Consider the following 13,253-nt stretch of genomic DNA (forward strand, 5'->3'; position numbering starts at 1 on the left):
ACTTCATTTTCAGCTTTAGTTTAGTTTGTCTTCCTTTCTTCAATGAAGGAATTCATGTTCTCCACCACTGTCCCCCTAGTCTCTCTTATGATTCTTGGAAAATATGTCAATGCAGTTCCTGCTATGGGATTCCCAGTGATGTTTTCTATTTCCCATTTGTCTTTCCTATGTGTTTTCAAGCCATATTTTTTTTCCTTTTTGTCTGATGCACTTATTTTCATCGACTGCTTGTCTCTTATGCACTGCTAAAAATACTCACTGTTCCACCTGGATCTTTCACATATTTGTATCTCCCTTCCCACATTTCCCCAGCAGTACAATGAACACACCCTTTGAAAACCTAACTTGTAAAGTAACAGCTTGTGTTCAGTTCAAGTTTTGCAGAATGATTCTTAAAAAGAGTTCTCCATCTTTCCTAGAGACTCTGAAATGTCTAAGCTGCTTGTTCTTGTGCCTGGGTCCAGGGCTCACTCATGGAGACTGCCCAAGTCTGCCCTTCACTATTGAGGCACTCATATTTTACCTGGGATTTTTACCTTGATTCCAGGTTATCTCACATTCCTTGGTCTGGATTGTTCTCTTAGTTACTTTTCTTAAACTTCAGTGCCCAGGGCTCTTCTCATTTTCTGCTGTGTGTACATTTTACTTCCTTCCCTACCCTGTCTGGCTATCCAGAGTAGAAACACTATGTATGATGTTTCTAACTTTCATGGACAACTGTACTCTAACTCTATTTTTTTTTTAAATTTAAGCTCCAACACTAAAACACTTTAATGGCATCCCATTTATTAATATACACAGAGATACTGAATGGAATTTATGAGAAATGGCCAAGAAATTATAAAATTACGCATGTAAATTGACTAAGGAACCTAAAAGTTTTTAGCCCCTAGATTATGAGGCCACCGAGAATTCACTCATACACAGTGGTCTCTTAAGGAGGTTCTGCAGCCACCTTTGTAAACCATTCGGATGTTTAACAACTTTCATTCCTTAGACATTTCTTTTTCTTCTTTTTTTTTTTAAGCAACAAAAAAGGCAACCTGCAGAATATTTGAATAATTCATTTGCTTTCTCATTTACATATATTCCCATTTGGTTGGATTTTGCTGGTTTTTACTTTTCAGCATTTTCAGCTTTTTTTGTTCTTGAACTAATGCTGATAGGAAAATGGTTAGTGATATGCTAAGAAGAAAGACAGGGAATACTTCCTCCTGAATAGGGTTGCCAAATCAGGATGTTCAGTTAGAGATATCTCTCCCATTCTGTGTGTCAAGTATTCAGTGATCTGACTGATTAACTTATTACCAAGTTGGCCATAAACAACACAAAACTATTCACAATTTACTTCTTTCCTTACCCTATATGACTATCCAGAGTTATACATAGTTAACATAATTAACACTATGTATAATGTTTCCAAGCAACAGGAAGAACATGAAGAATCAAGGTACAGAAAACTGGAGTGAAAATAACCAATGGGAAACAGTAGAAATTGGTGTCTCTGTCCAAATTCATCTTTTACTTCTCATTAGGAACTAGGAATTACAATATACTTGTCATAAGGTGGGAGATACTCCTCATGTCTGCCATGACAGTAGTAAAAAGCTAGATGACACGGTCTCCATCTTGGGGAAAGCAATAAACATTTATATTCCTAAATATGCAAGATGTTCAACTTCAAAATATCTCCCAAGTAAATTCCTTCAGCTACCCTGTTTACTTTATTGGTGAAGATTCCCTGAAGGAAGGAGACATAACCTCTATCTTATAACATCAGCACTTTGAAAGGAAGTGCAGATTCTTTGTCCAGAGAAAACTGCTGTGTGGAGGATTGCATATATATAACTCACTCTTGGGGTTGGGGATTTAGTTCAGTGGAACAGTGCTTGCCTAGCATGTGCACTGCCCTGAGTTTGGTCCTCAGCCTTGGGGTGGGGGGAAGCTAAAACTCACTCTTCCATGAGCCACTTCCTCAAGTCCAGTCATTTTTGACTGAAACCACATGATCAGGTCTCATCAACAATGGACCACATATACAATGATGATTTTATAAGATTGTGACGGAGCTAAAAAATTTCTGTCATCACCTCTAGCAACTAGAGAAATGCAAATTAAAACTACACTGAGATTTCAACTCGTTCCAGTCAGACTGACAATTGTTAAGAATACATGTAAAAATAAATGCTGGCAAGGATGTGGGGGGAAAGGCTCACTCACACATTGCTAGAAGGACTGCAAATTGATGCAACCATTATGGAAAGCAGCATGGAGATTTCTCAGAAAACCTGGAATGGAACCACCATTTGACCCAGTTACCCCACTCTTCAGTTTATACCCAAAGGACTTAAAAGCAGCATACTATAGTGACTTGGCCATATCAATGTTTATAGCAGCTCAATTCACAATAGCTAAGTTATAGAACCTACCTAGGTACCCTTTAACAGATGAATCAATAAAGAACATGTAGTATATATACACAATAGAATATTACTCAGCCACAAAGAAGAATGAAATTATAGCATTTGCTGGTAAATGGATGGAACTGGAGACTACATGCTAAGTGAAATTATCCAATCCCCCAAACCCAAAGGCCAGATATTTTCTCTGATATGTAGATGCTAACTCACAATAGGTGGGGGATGGTGGTGAGGGGAGAAGCTGAGGTTCACCAGGTTGGACAGAACATAGTGGAGGTTAGGGAGGGGTATGAGGATGGGAAAGACTGCAGAGTGAATCAGACATAACTTTCCTATGTTCACATATGAATACAAGACCAGTGTAACTCCACATCATGCACAACCACAAACATGGGAAGTTATACTACATGAATATATGATATATCAAAATATATTCTGTCATATACAACTGAAAAGAACAAATAAACAAATTCTAATGGCTTCTTCTTTTTTTTGTACAGAAATAGGGAGAAAATTCCTAAAATTTATTTGAAACCACAAAATACCTATCTATAACCAAGAGAATTTTGAAAAAGAACAAAGTTTAATATATCATACTTTCTAAATTTGCAATGCATTTAAAAACTACAAAACAGTAAAAAAAAAGTCAGACGTGGATTTATGGGATAGAATAGAATGCCCAGAAAGAAAACCAGACATGTATTCTCAACTCATCTTCAAGGGTGCCCAGAATACACAATCTGGAAAGGGCAGGTTCATCAATAAATAGTTATGAAAAAATATATATCCACCTATAAAAGAATAAAATCAAACCCTTTCCTCACACCATACACAAAAATCAACTGAAAATGAATTAAAGGTTTAAATGTAAAACCTAATACAGTAGAAGAAGTCCTAGAGAAAAGAGATTCCTGACATTAGATCTCCAATAATTTCTTGGATATGACACCAAATGCACAAAGAATGAAAGGAAAAATAGACAAGTGGGATCCCTCAACCTGGAAAGGTTCCATACAGCAAAGAAAACAACCAACAAAATGAAGGGACAGCCTAGACAAGGGGAGAAATATTTGCCAATCACACATCTAATAAGGGGCCAATATTCAAAACTCCTACAACACAATAGAAAAAGACTAGTTAAAAGTGAGCAATGGACACAAATAGACATTTCACCAAGAAGTCATAGAAATAGCCAGCAATCACATGAAAAGGTGGACAGCATCTCTAATCATCAGGGAAGTAAACCTAAATTGGATGTAAAATCAGTTGGAAAATCAGATGGAACTTCACACTTGCAGAAATGGCTAGGATCACAAGACAAAGGTCAAGTGTCAACAGGATGTGGAGAAAAGGGAGCCTTTATATACTCTTGGTGGGAATGTAAATTGGTCTATTCATTATGGGAAACAGTATAGAGTTCCCTAAAAAAAAAAAAAAAATGAAAATACAATTACTATCTGATCCAGCAATCTCACTTTTCACATCCAAAGGAGAGAAAATCAGTATGTCAAAGAGACTCCTGTTCTCTATATTCATAGCAGCATTATTCACAATAGCCAAGATATGGAAACAACCTAAATGTCCACTGACAAATGAATAGATACAGAAAATATGATGTATACATACAATGAAATATCATTCATCTCTAAAAGAAGGAAATCTGCCAGTTGTGATAACATGCAAGGAACTGGAGGACATTATGCTAAGTCAATAATCCAGACACAGAAAGAGAAATACTGTGTAACTGCCCTTTTAGAGGAATCTAAGATTGTCACACTTATAGAATCAGAGATTGAAATAGTGTTTACCAGGGGGTTGATAGAGGAAGGATCAATGGGGAGGTGTCAGCCAAAGGGGGCCAAGTTTGTTATACAAAACAATTTCTGGAGTAATTTTTCAGGATTGTATAATATAAGCTTTTGAATTAATAATGTATTTTGCACTCAAAAAAAGTTGCTAATTACTCTTACCAAAAAAAGAAAAAAATCTAATTAAAAAAAAAAAAGAAATAGAAGGAAAAGTTTTGTGATGATGGACAAGTTGGCAGCCTTGGTTGTGATGGTAGTTTGCAAGGGTACATATACGTATCTCCAGACTCATCAAGTTATATACATAAGAAATGTACATTTTTTTTCTGGGTCAATCATGTCCCCATAAAGTAGTTAAAAAGCAAAAATGCCAACTTAGTCTTATCAATTCTTAATTATCTGATGGTAGCTTTTACACATTTTATATTATCTGTTACAAAAGCTTACTACTGACTTGCTTTTCTTCTTGATATCAACCAATACTTTATTCCTGGAAACAAATTCATTTTAATATTAAGCTAAGTAAAACCTTATAAGAAAGGGGAAAGACTGAAAAAGTTGCCATTATATTTTAAAGCCAAATATAAATGACTTTGGGATCTCTCTGCCTCCCTATTCCCCTCTGTTAGAGCAGATAATCAAATATTGGCACCAATTTAAGGGAAAGTTGGAAATGATTTGAAAATGTGTTTGTGTTCCTGGAATTTGCTGGCCAGTTCAGTGCCACAGTATATTAGAAATATTCAGGGCACATTCTCTCTGGGTGAAAATGTTTGACACTTACTAAAGTAGCAAAAGGCTTCCCTACTACCCCATGAAAGAATCCAGAGTAGCAAAGAGGAAATATTAGAATAGAAAATATATTTGATAATCTGGCATAATTAAAGTGTCCATTCCTTTTGATCATACTTTATATTATTGCTGCTTAAACGGCTGATTTAGGAATTGGACCAATAACCAATGATGCAGTTATATTCACTGCATCATTTATTTTTCAGTGTTAGTGTGTGTGTGTGTGTGTGTGTGTGTGTGTGTGTGTGTTATTTTAATATAAATGTACAAAGTGATTTGGTCCAAATGAAATATTTCTCACTGTGGTCTAGGAAGCTATAGTGTCCTGTAGTTATGTTTCAAACATCAAAATACCCAGACTTTAATCTCTGACATCAAATGTTAAGTAGTATATGATATTAAATATTTTTTAAAATGCCATTTTTTTTTAAATGGTTGTCCTAGGGGTTGGGGATGTGGGTCAATGGCTCACACTTTCCTGGTAAGTATGATGCCCTGGGTTCCATCTCTAGCATGGTAAAAATAAAATAAATGAATAAACAAATAAAACATCTGTCCTAAAATAATTCATCATTGCTCTGAGCCACATCTCAAGCTCTTTTTATATTTTATTCAGAGACAGGGTCTTGCTGAGTTGCTTAGTGCCTCACTAAGTTAGTGAGGCTGACTTTGAACTTGCTTTAGCTTCCCTAGCTGCTGGGATTATAGGCATATGCTATAGCACCCAACCCATGCTACAATTTTTTATTAGGAGATGCTTAGGGTTCAGATAATGACAGGTAAGTTTGTATATCACAGGAACTTTACATATGGACTTTATCGATAGAGCTTCAGGACATTGAATAAGAAGCAAAAATTTGGTTTGATTTTCAGTTGTCCTGCTTTGTTGCTTTGTCGGGGGGAAAAGGTACAAAAAATATATTTGATTGTTGAAGGAGTAATTTAAGGCAGATATAAACACCTATCTATCCAAATGAGATTAATGCTTTCCAGTTATTGCTGGGAAGTGGCTTTCTGTATGGGGAATACATTTTTCAATGTCTTCTGCATAACTGAGGACATGTAACTAGTTGTTGATGGAGCATGAATATAGGTGAACTAAGCCAATTACAGGTTAAAATGACCAGGAAGTTGTGACTTTTCCACTGTTTTCTTCCATTAGCCAGGAGAAGATTCAATGGAAGACCTGAGATCTTAAGAGATGCTGAAACTAAAATTCAAAGAAGCCTGAGGAAAACTGCTGATTCATTAAAAATACTTGGTTTGGGCTTAAGTAAATTTCCATGAATTTTAGCCATAGTAAACTGCTTGGATTTGTTGATGATGGCATCTAATATTTCCTTAATGAAGACATCATACCACTTAACTTACAAAGGTCATTCTTAGTATCTCCTGTAATGTTTTCTAAGTCAAACTCTAAAAATATACTGTACATCTCATTCAACCAACACATGTTTATTAAGTGATATATAGAAGATTATTGATACATATTTTTTAGGAAAATAGTGTTAAAACTATCAGATCTAAAATTCTAGTTTTGTATATTATAGAGAAATTAAATTTGATTCTAAAATATATATCAAAAGGAAGTCTATAATATATAGAAATGCATATATATATATATAGAGAGAGAGATACACAACATATAATCAAGAGAGTAAGTTGATACTAGAATATAATTTTTTTCTGTTGCTCAATTTTAACCTTCAACTCTGTGTCCCTCTTTCTACCCATCCACCATTACAAGGGCATTCTCACGCCTTCTTATTTCAGAAACTAATTTTGCCATTTTGTGAAACTGGGTGGGAATGACATCTGCTTGTTGATACTTACCATTTCTAAATCTGCACAAATCCTGCTAAATCCTTTCAATGTCACTGGGAGGGTTGATCTTCCATGTGCTGTTCCATTATTAGCAAATTAAGATGCCCTTTGGGACATGATTTCCTCACATAAGACATTTAAATACTGTATGGAGAACAGGTTTAACCTCAATACTAATCTCTTTGTGTCAGTGTTGAAAATCACCAATGTGGTTCTCTCAATCTCTTGCAATTCTCTGCAGTCCTGGCTTCCACATGGGAAAATACGTGTTTCTTAATCACAGTCATGTTCAAATCCAATTAGATAAAGTCTTACAACCTCATGAGGTTATAATCTTTCACTCTCAAATAAAAGCCCAAGTCAACTTTAGATAAAAACAAAACAACTTTTTCTTTTATTCCATACCCAGTTTGGTTAATTACTGAGAATGCCAAAAAGTAGCTGAAGACTACAAATAATTTGGCTGTACAAATATTTTCTAAAGTTTTGGAGATACCAATCTGAAGTGAACTGAACTGGTAATAATATCTCTTGATCCTAAAAAAGCTGGAGTTAAGACTAGGCTGCTTCATATTTTATCACAATAATATACGGTAACTAAGAGCTTGCAGTCTCCAAAACTAAGTTCAAAACATGTTGCTCAAAGGATTTTAAAGTAACTAACAACTCTATTTTGTCACATTCTCATCAGGTGGAAAAAAAACAGCTACCCCCAGAATAAGTCTCTCAGTCTGAGAATTGAAGAAAAGGCACACACAGAGCCACGTAAATCTCTTCCACATTCCTCTCTCTGGCAGTCAGCACCTTGCTGTCTCCTTCAACGTTGCCCGAGATGATATGTGCCTCAGAGTATATTTTAGAGGTTCTGGTCCAGTAGAATTGCAAAATGGGTTTTGCCAGAAGCACTTTTTCTCATTCATTTGAAAGAAAATTGCAACTACACATTTCTGACTCATTTATGTCCAACACATCAATATTTTGGCATTTGGGAGCTTTCTGATGATTATCCTGACTGAGTTACCTTTTAATGAGCCTTTAAATAAAATTTCCCTTAAAAAACATGAAACCACAAGGTACTGACCGTCTTATTTCTATATATCACAAAAATCATTCAAATGTGTGGTAAAAATTTTAATCATTAAATGTTATTTTTTTCCACATAAAAATCGATTCCCTAATTTACAAAGCATTTGCTCTTATGTTTTTCCTCATTTTTAAAAAAATCTACGTTCACCTTCCTTTTATCATTTCTGACAAAAATTAAACTCACCCTTAGGGTTCATGCCAGATATTTCAGTAGTTCCAGCATCAAGCACAAGATACCAAGGTTTCTTTAAGTCTTGAGTTCATATTTGAATCAGGTTTCCCAGCACATATAAACATTTTAGATCAACACCTTGGATTTCATTTGACTCCCCTTCCTTCACTTTTCACTCCAGCCCAGGTTCTATTTACGTCCTGTGGCAAGATGGCTGCTCTTTAAGTATCACTGTGCCGGGGGCCCTGTATCACTGGTAATGCAGGTAAGGAAGATGAAAAGAAGATGAATTGCATCGAAATTAGAATGGTCCATTCTGCTATGGGCATTGATAGATGGTAGAATTTCGACTCAGTAAAAATGTTCTTTTTTCCAGTGATCAAAGGGGAGTTTTTGCTGCTGTTGTTGTTTTTTAATTCATATCAGTGATAAATAATTGTGCTAGTCAGCATTGCTGACACAAACAACTTAAAGGAAGAAAGATACATTCCCACTCAAGTATTCAGAGGATTTTGTCCATGGTCCACTGGCTCCAAAGTGGAAACATCATGAAAGAAAAGCACGGTGGAGGAAAGCTTCTCAGCTCATGGCCGACAGGAAACACACAGACAAGATAGGTCTGGGGAGAAGATAAACCCTTCCAGGTCATGCCCACAGTTACCTACTAAGTCCCAACTTAGTAGTCCTAAGCCCCAACCTAAGTCCCAACTCCCAGTAGTCCATTCATCAATTACTCATTGATGGATTAATCTACCAATGAAGTCAGAGCCCTTGTAATCTAAGCATTGCCTAAAAGCCCCACCTTTGTACTCTGTGCTACATTGGGGACCATGCTTTCAATACTCAAGCTTTGTGGGGCCAGGTGTGGGGGGTGGCATTCCTGATCCAAAACATAACAGCATTCAATCCAGTTGAAGTAAATTTCTTTTCTCATGAATAAATACTCTTTCTCATTGTCAAGAAATGAGACTGAACCAGGATTCAGAAGATCTGAATTCTAGGCTTGGGATGGAACTCAGTGGTAGAGCACTTGCTTAACATCAGGAGGCCCTGGGTTTAATCCCCATATCAAAAATAAAAAACAAAAACAAAAACCATTGCCGGTGACTTACCTTGGTGACTTAATACTAGTAGCTTCCACTCTTCATGAGTGCTCATACAACTTTTTCAAATAGGGTCCTGTTACTATCCTCAGAGAGGCTCAGAGAGGTTACGTAAGTGTGGAAGCTGTGATTGGAACCCAGGGATTTGATTTTAAAGCACTTGAACTCCTTCCCTAATATCATTTGTGTTGGAGCATTAGTATTCTCACAGATAAAATGAGATGTTAGGCTTGTTGCTCTCATTCTTTCACTCATCCTGTATTCATCATGCATCTACCTGTGCAGGCATGGTTGTGAAAAATAAGATGAAGTGGCAAGTGATACAGACAGGATTTTGGAGGTCAAGGAACTTATTTGTCAAAGGATCATTAAAGGTCTTCCCCCACTTTAATATTATGTATTTATTGATTCTGTATATATCCCACCTGCACTTTCATGGATAATTCAATTGCTGTCCTTATGAAGACTTATTCAGGCTGTTTTCACTCTTCCTATCCTCTCTATTTTAAAGAATTATCATATTTTTCATTATGTTGCCTTTTAACAGTTGTAATTAAATCAACTCACAATAATAAAATTTCAAATTTATCAGAGAATGAACATTTCACGGAAAACAGAAATGTTTTTACACTCAGCAGTTTTTGATAAATACTATTTTGGATTCATTTGATAGAACATTCTTGAATATTTAACCTTATTCTTTCTCTGTCCTGTACCATCTCCCTGTATTTATATTTATTTCAGCTTCTGTATGGCTTACTATACCATTGATTATAGTTGGAAACTCTATACTTCATAAATTCTTTAATTGATTGACTCATTGATTCATTTTAACAATTCTTTATGAAGTTTCTCTTAAGGGCTAGTTATTACAGAGGGTGATATAATGATAAATTTAGAAGTCCATAGACATTAAAGCAAACACAACTTAGTGGGAGACGAACAGTGAATAAATAAATAGAGGTGTAATAAGTTATGGAATATTGAAGGGACCAATAAAATTTAACATACTAATTGGAAAGGGAGGCCTGATTTCACCTGGAAGCCATGCCAGTTAAGTGGCATTGAATGACAAATGGAAGTTGTTGGAGATAAGAAATAAGTCAAGAGAATTTTAGGTAGTCAGAATGGAATGTGAAAGAGACTGGTCTGGCAAGGAAAAGGTTTTGCAATGATACAACATTTGTGGGTAGCTATAGATGAGTGTGAAATTACATGTGGGGGCACAGTTAACTAACTGAAAGACAAACAGGATGCAGTTAATTGTGGGAAGCTGACCAAGATTGTTAAACAGAAAAGGCCATTGAGAAGGGCACCAGAATTCTCCCATTTGGAAGAGCAACTGCTGATGTCCCTACTCATGTGAATGTGTTCCTGTTACAGATCTGTCTGCATCATCCTCAAGACCAAATGCCCCGACAACAAGGTCCACAGAGATTGATGAAGTTATCAGGTACCAGAAGTGTACTCTGTGCTACACTGGGGACCAACCATGTAGACTAGAATTAAGAGAGAACTCTTGAGAAAATTCCCATGCCTTCTTGACAAAATATTTAGCCAAAAGAGTCATAAAAAGAAATTGACACAGAACATTCTACAGATTTTTCTTATCTAATTCAGATAAAAAAACTGGGACCTGAAAGATTCATTTTAATGAATTCAAATTCCAAATTTTATATATATATATAAAACAGAAGCAGCAAAATGTTTGACAAATACTTTTCTTTCTAATAATCATTTTCTGCGATTTCTGGGAAAATATTTAATCCAATCTTTTATCTGCAATTTGGTTTATTTGTAGTGATCAGATTCATTACTTCTTTCCTTAACTATATTAGATTCAGGAGAAAGTGAGTTTTCTTTGCTCTCAAACCTTCTCCCTTAAAGAGACATATTTGAAGATACTTATTGCTCAGGTTTACCAGTGAATGGAATTTGAGGTTAAATAACTAACAGAAGAAAAATGCTTCCTTTGGGTTTATCACCTTTATTGCATACTACATATGCAATGAATGTGACCTTTCTTGGAATCAAAGTGCCAGGATTAGATGCCTGTATTTGGCTCTGGGATGTTTGAGACAGAGTTAGTTTTCCTCTAATCATAAGAATAATGAAGCTCCACTTAGTGTAGCCCAGTTTACTAATGTTGTTAGCTTTTAGTTTACTTGGAGATAAAGTTCCAGCAAACCAAACATGTGTTCTTCCATTTGCCATTATGTCATTATTTTGCCATCGATCCTCTTTTGTTTTGCTGCAATGTTACATTAGTCAAGACTGTTTTCTTTATACGTTAAAAAAAAAGAGAATTAGCTTAGGCCAAATAAAGAATTTTATTTTCTCATATATCTATAAAGTCAGTGATGATTAGGCATGGATGAATACAGGAATTCAAATAATATCAGGATATTTCTTTATTTTTTCTTTTGGCTCTGCTTCAATCTGTGTGTTGGATACATTCTCAGGCTGGTTCTTCCCACAGTAAGACTTATTAGATTTGCTTTGGATCTCTTACTACCCCTACACACCACTCTACCCATGGAGCATTATATTTTACACTTCATCCAGGTAGAGCAGTTGGTCGACTTTGGGCTGCATGCCTGTAGTTGGAGATGACAGAAATGAGGATTAGGCCTGTGATGGACAGTCCTGCAGGATCAGTGGTTATTTCCCCAAGGAATGGAGTCTGGCAGACTATAATATCGTCTGCATAAAACTTATTTGCAAATAGCTTTTATTCTAACTCTCTGTCATAGCATAAACAACCATCATCACCTGAAACCTTTCCATTTTTAAGCAGAAATTGAAGGCATATTCATGTACTCCATCTACTCTGTCCTCATACCCAGAATGCTGAGTTTGGGGCATTACTCATATTGAGCCTAGATATAGTTCCTCAGAATCTAGCAATAGGTGAATGAATAAATGAAAGCACTACTTACTCCAGATGTTAATAGTAGATAATAATAGAAATAAAATAATTATAATTAAACTATAAGGAATGTGACAATTTACTGAAGCTTGCTACATTGTAAAAGCAAGGATTTTCTTTCTTGGAAGTGGAATGGATTCTTTGATGGTTCATCAGTGACTAAGATTTAAGAAGGAAAAAAATTGGTCGAAAGTGGTTAAAACTCTAGAAGAACTTATAATGTAATGAAACAAGAAATCCTTGGGTGGGACAACCAGGTACTTCTCATATTCAATTGCCATTGTCTTGGTTGAAACCTTAGTGTGAGGCCTATGTCCTTCAGGCTTGCAGCAAGATGGTCCCTGTAATTACAGGTGTCATATGCAGGTGAACGTGGAATGGACCAGGTTCAGAAGATCACACACGTTGTCTCCTTTCTGTGTCTTTCTTAATAGAAATAAAACTCATCCTAAAACCCCACCAGCAGAACTTCCCCACTCCTCAAAAGAAATGTTTTCAAAATTGATCAAATCAATGTCATTGGTTGCTGTGATTGATTCTGATAATTAGGTTTGGGAGAGTGTTAAACATACTCTAATCATAGACCATGGAGGAAGCAGAAATTCTTGAGAAAAATCAAGATTCTGCAAGGAAGAAGAAATTGAAGTAAAATGGATACTGTTCACACCATTTTAGTCAATCTGGTTACCTGGAATTCTGCCCTTTAAGTTGCTCTTCAGAGTTTTTTGCCCTCTGTAACAATACCTAGGGAAGAGATGGTAATTTGAGGGCATATCTAGCAATATGCCTTCTTAAACATTGTATTAAACTGCTGATGTTGTTCTTCTTTTCTCCTGGTTATTCACTGTGTCAGCAATAAACACCAGAAATATGGTAAAAAATATTTACTCTTAGAGTTTCTGTATTTTAGTACTAGGCTTTGGGACATTGCTCAACCCTCCATCTTTCACCAAAGATTTTGAGTTTAGATTCAGCTAGGTGTTTTAAAGCAGAGATATTCATCCTTTGACCTCAGGCTTGATTACAGAGAAAGGTGCTTTGCTGGGGAATATTGCCTATCAGACTCTTAGTTCCCATGCACAGCAGAATTGGGATGGACTGTTTATTTGTTCTCTCTCA

The sequence above is a fragment of the Callospermophilus lateralis genome, chromosome 2 (genome assembly GCF_048772815.1).
Source record: "Callospermophilus lateralis isolate mCalLat2 chromosome 2, mCalLat2.hap1, whole genome shotgun sequence".
Taxonomy (NCBI): domain Eukaryota; kingdom Metazoa; phylum Chordata; class Mammalia; order Rodentia; family Sciuridae; genus Callospermophilus; species Callospermophilus lateralis.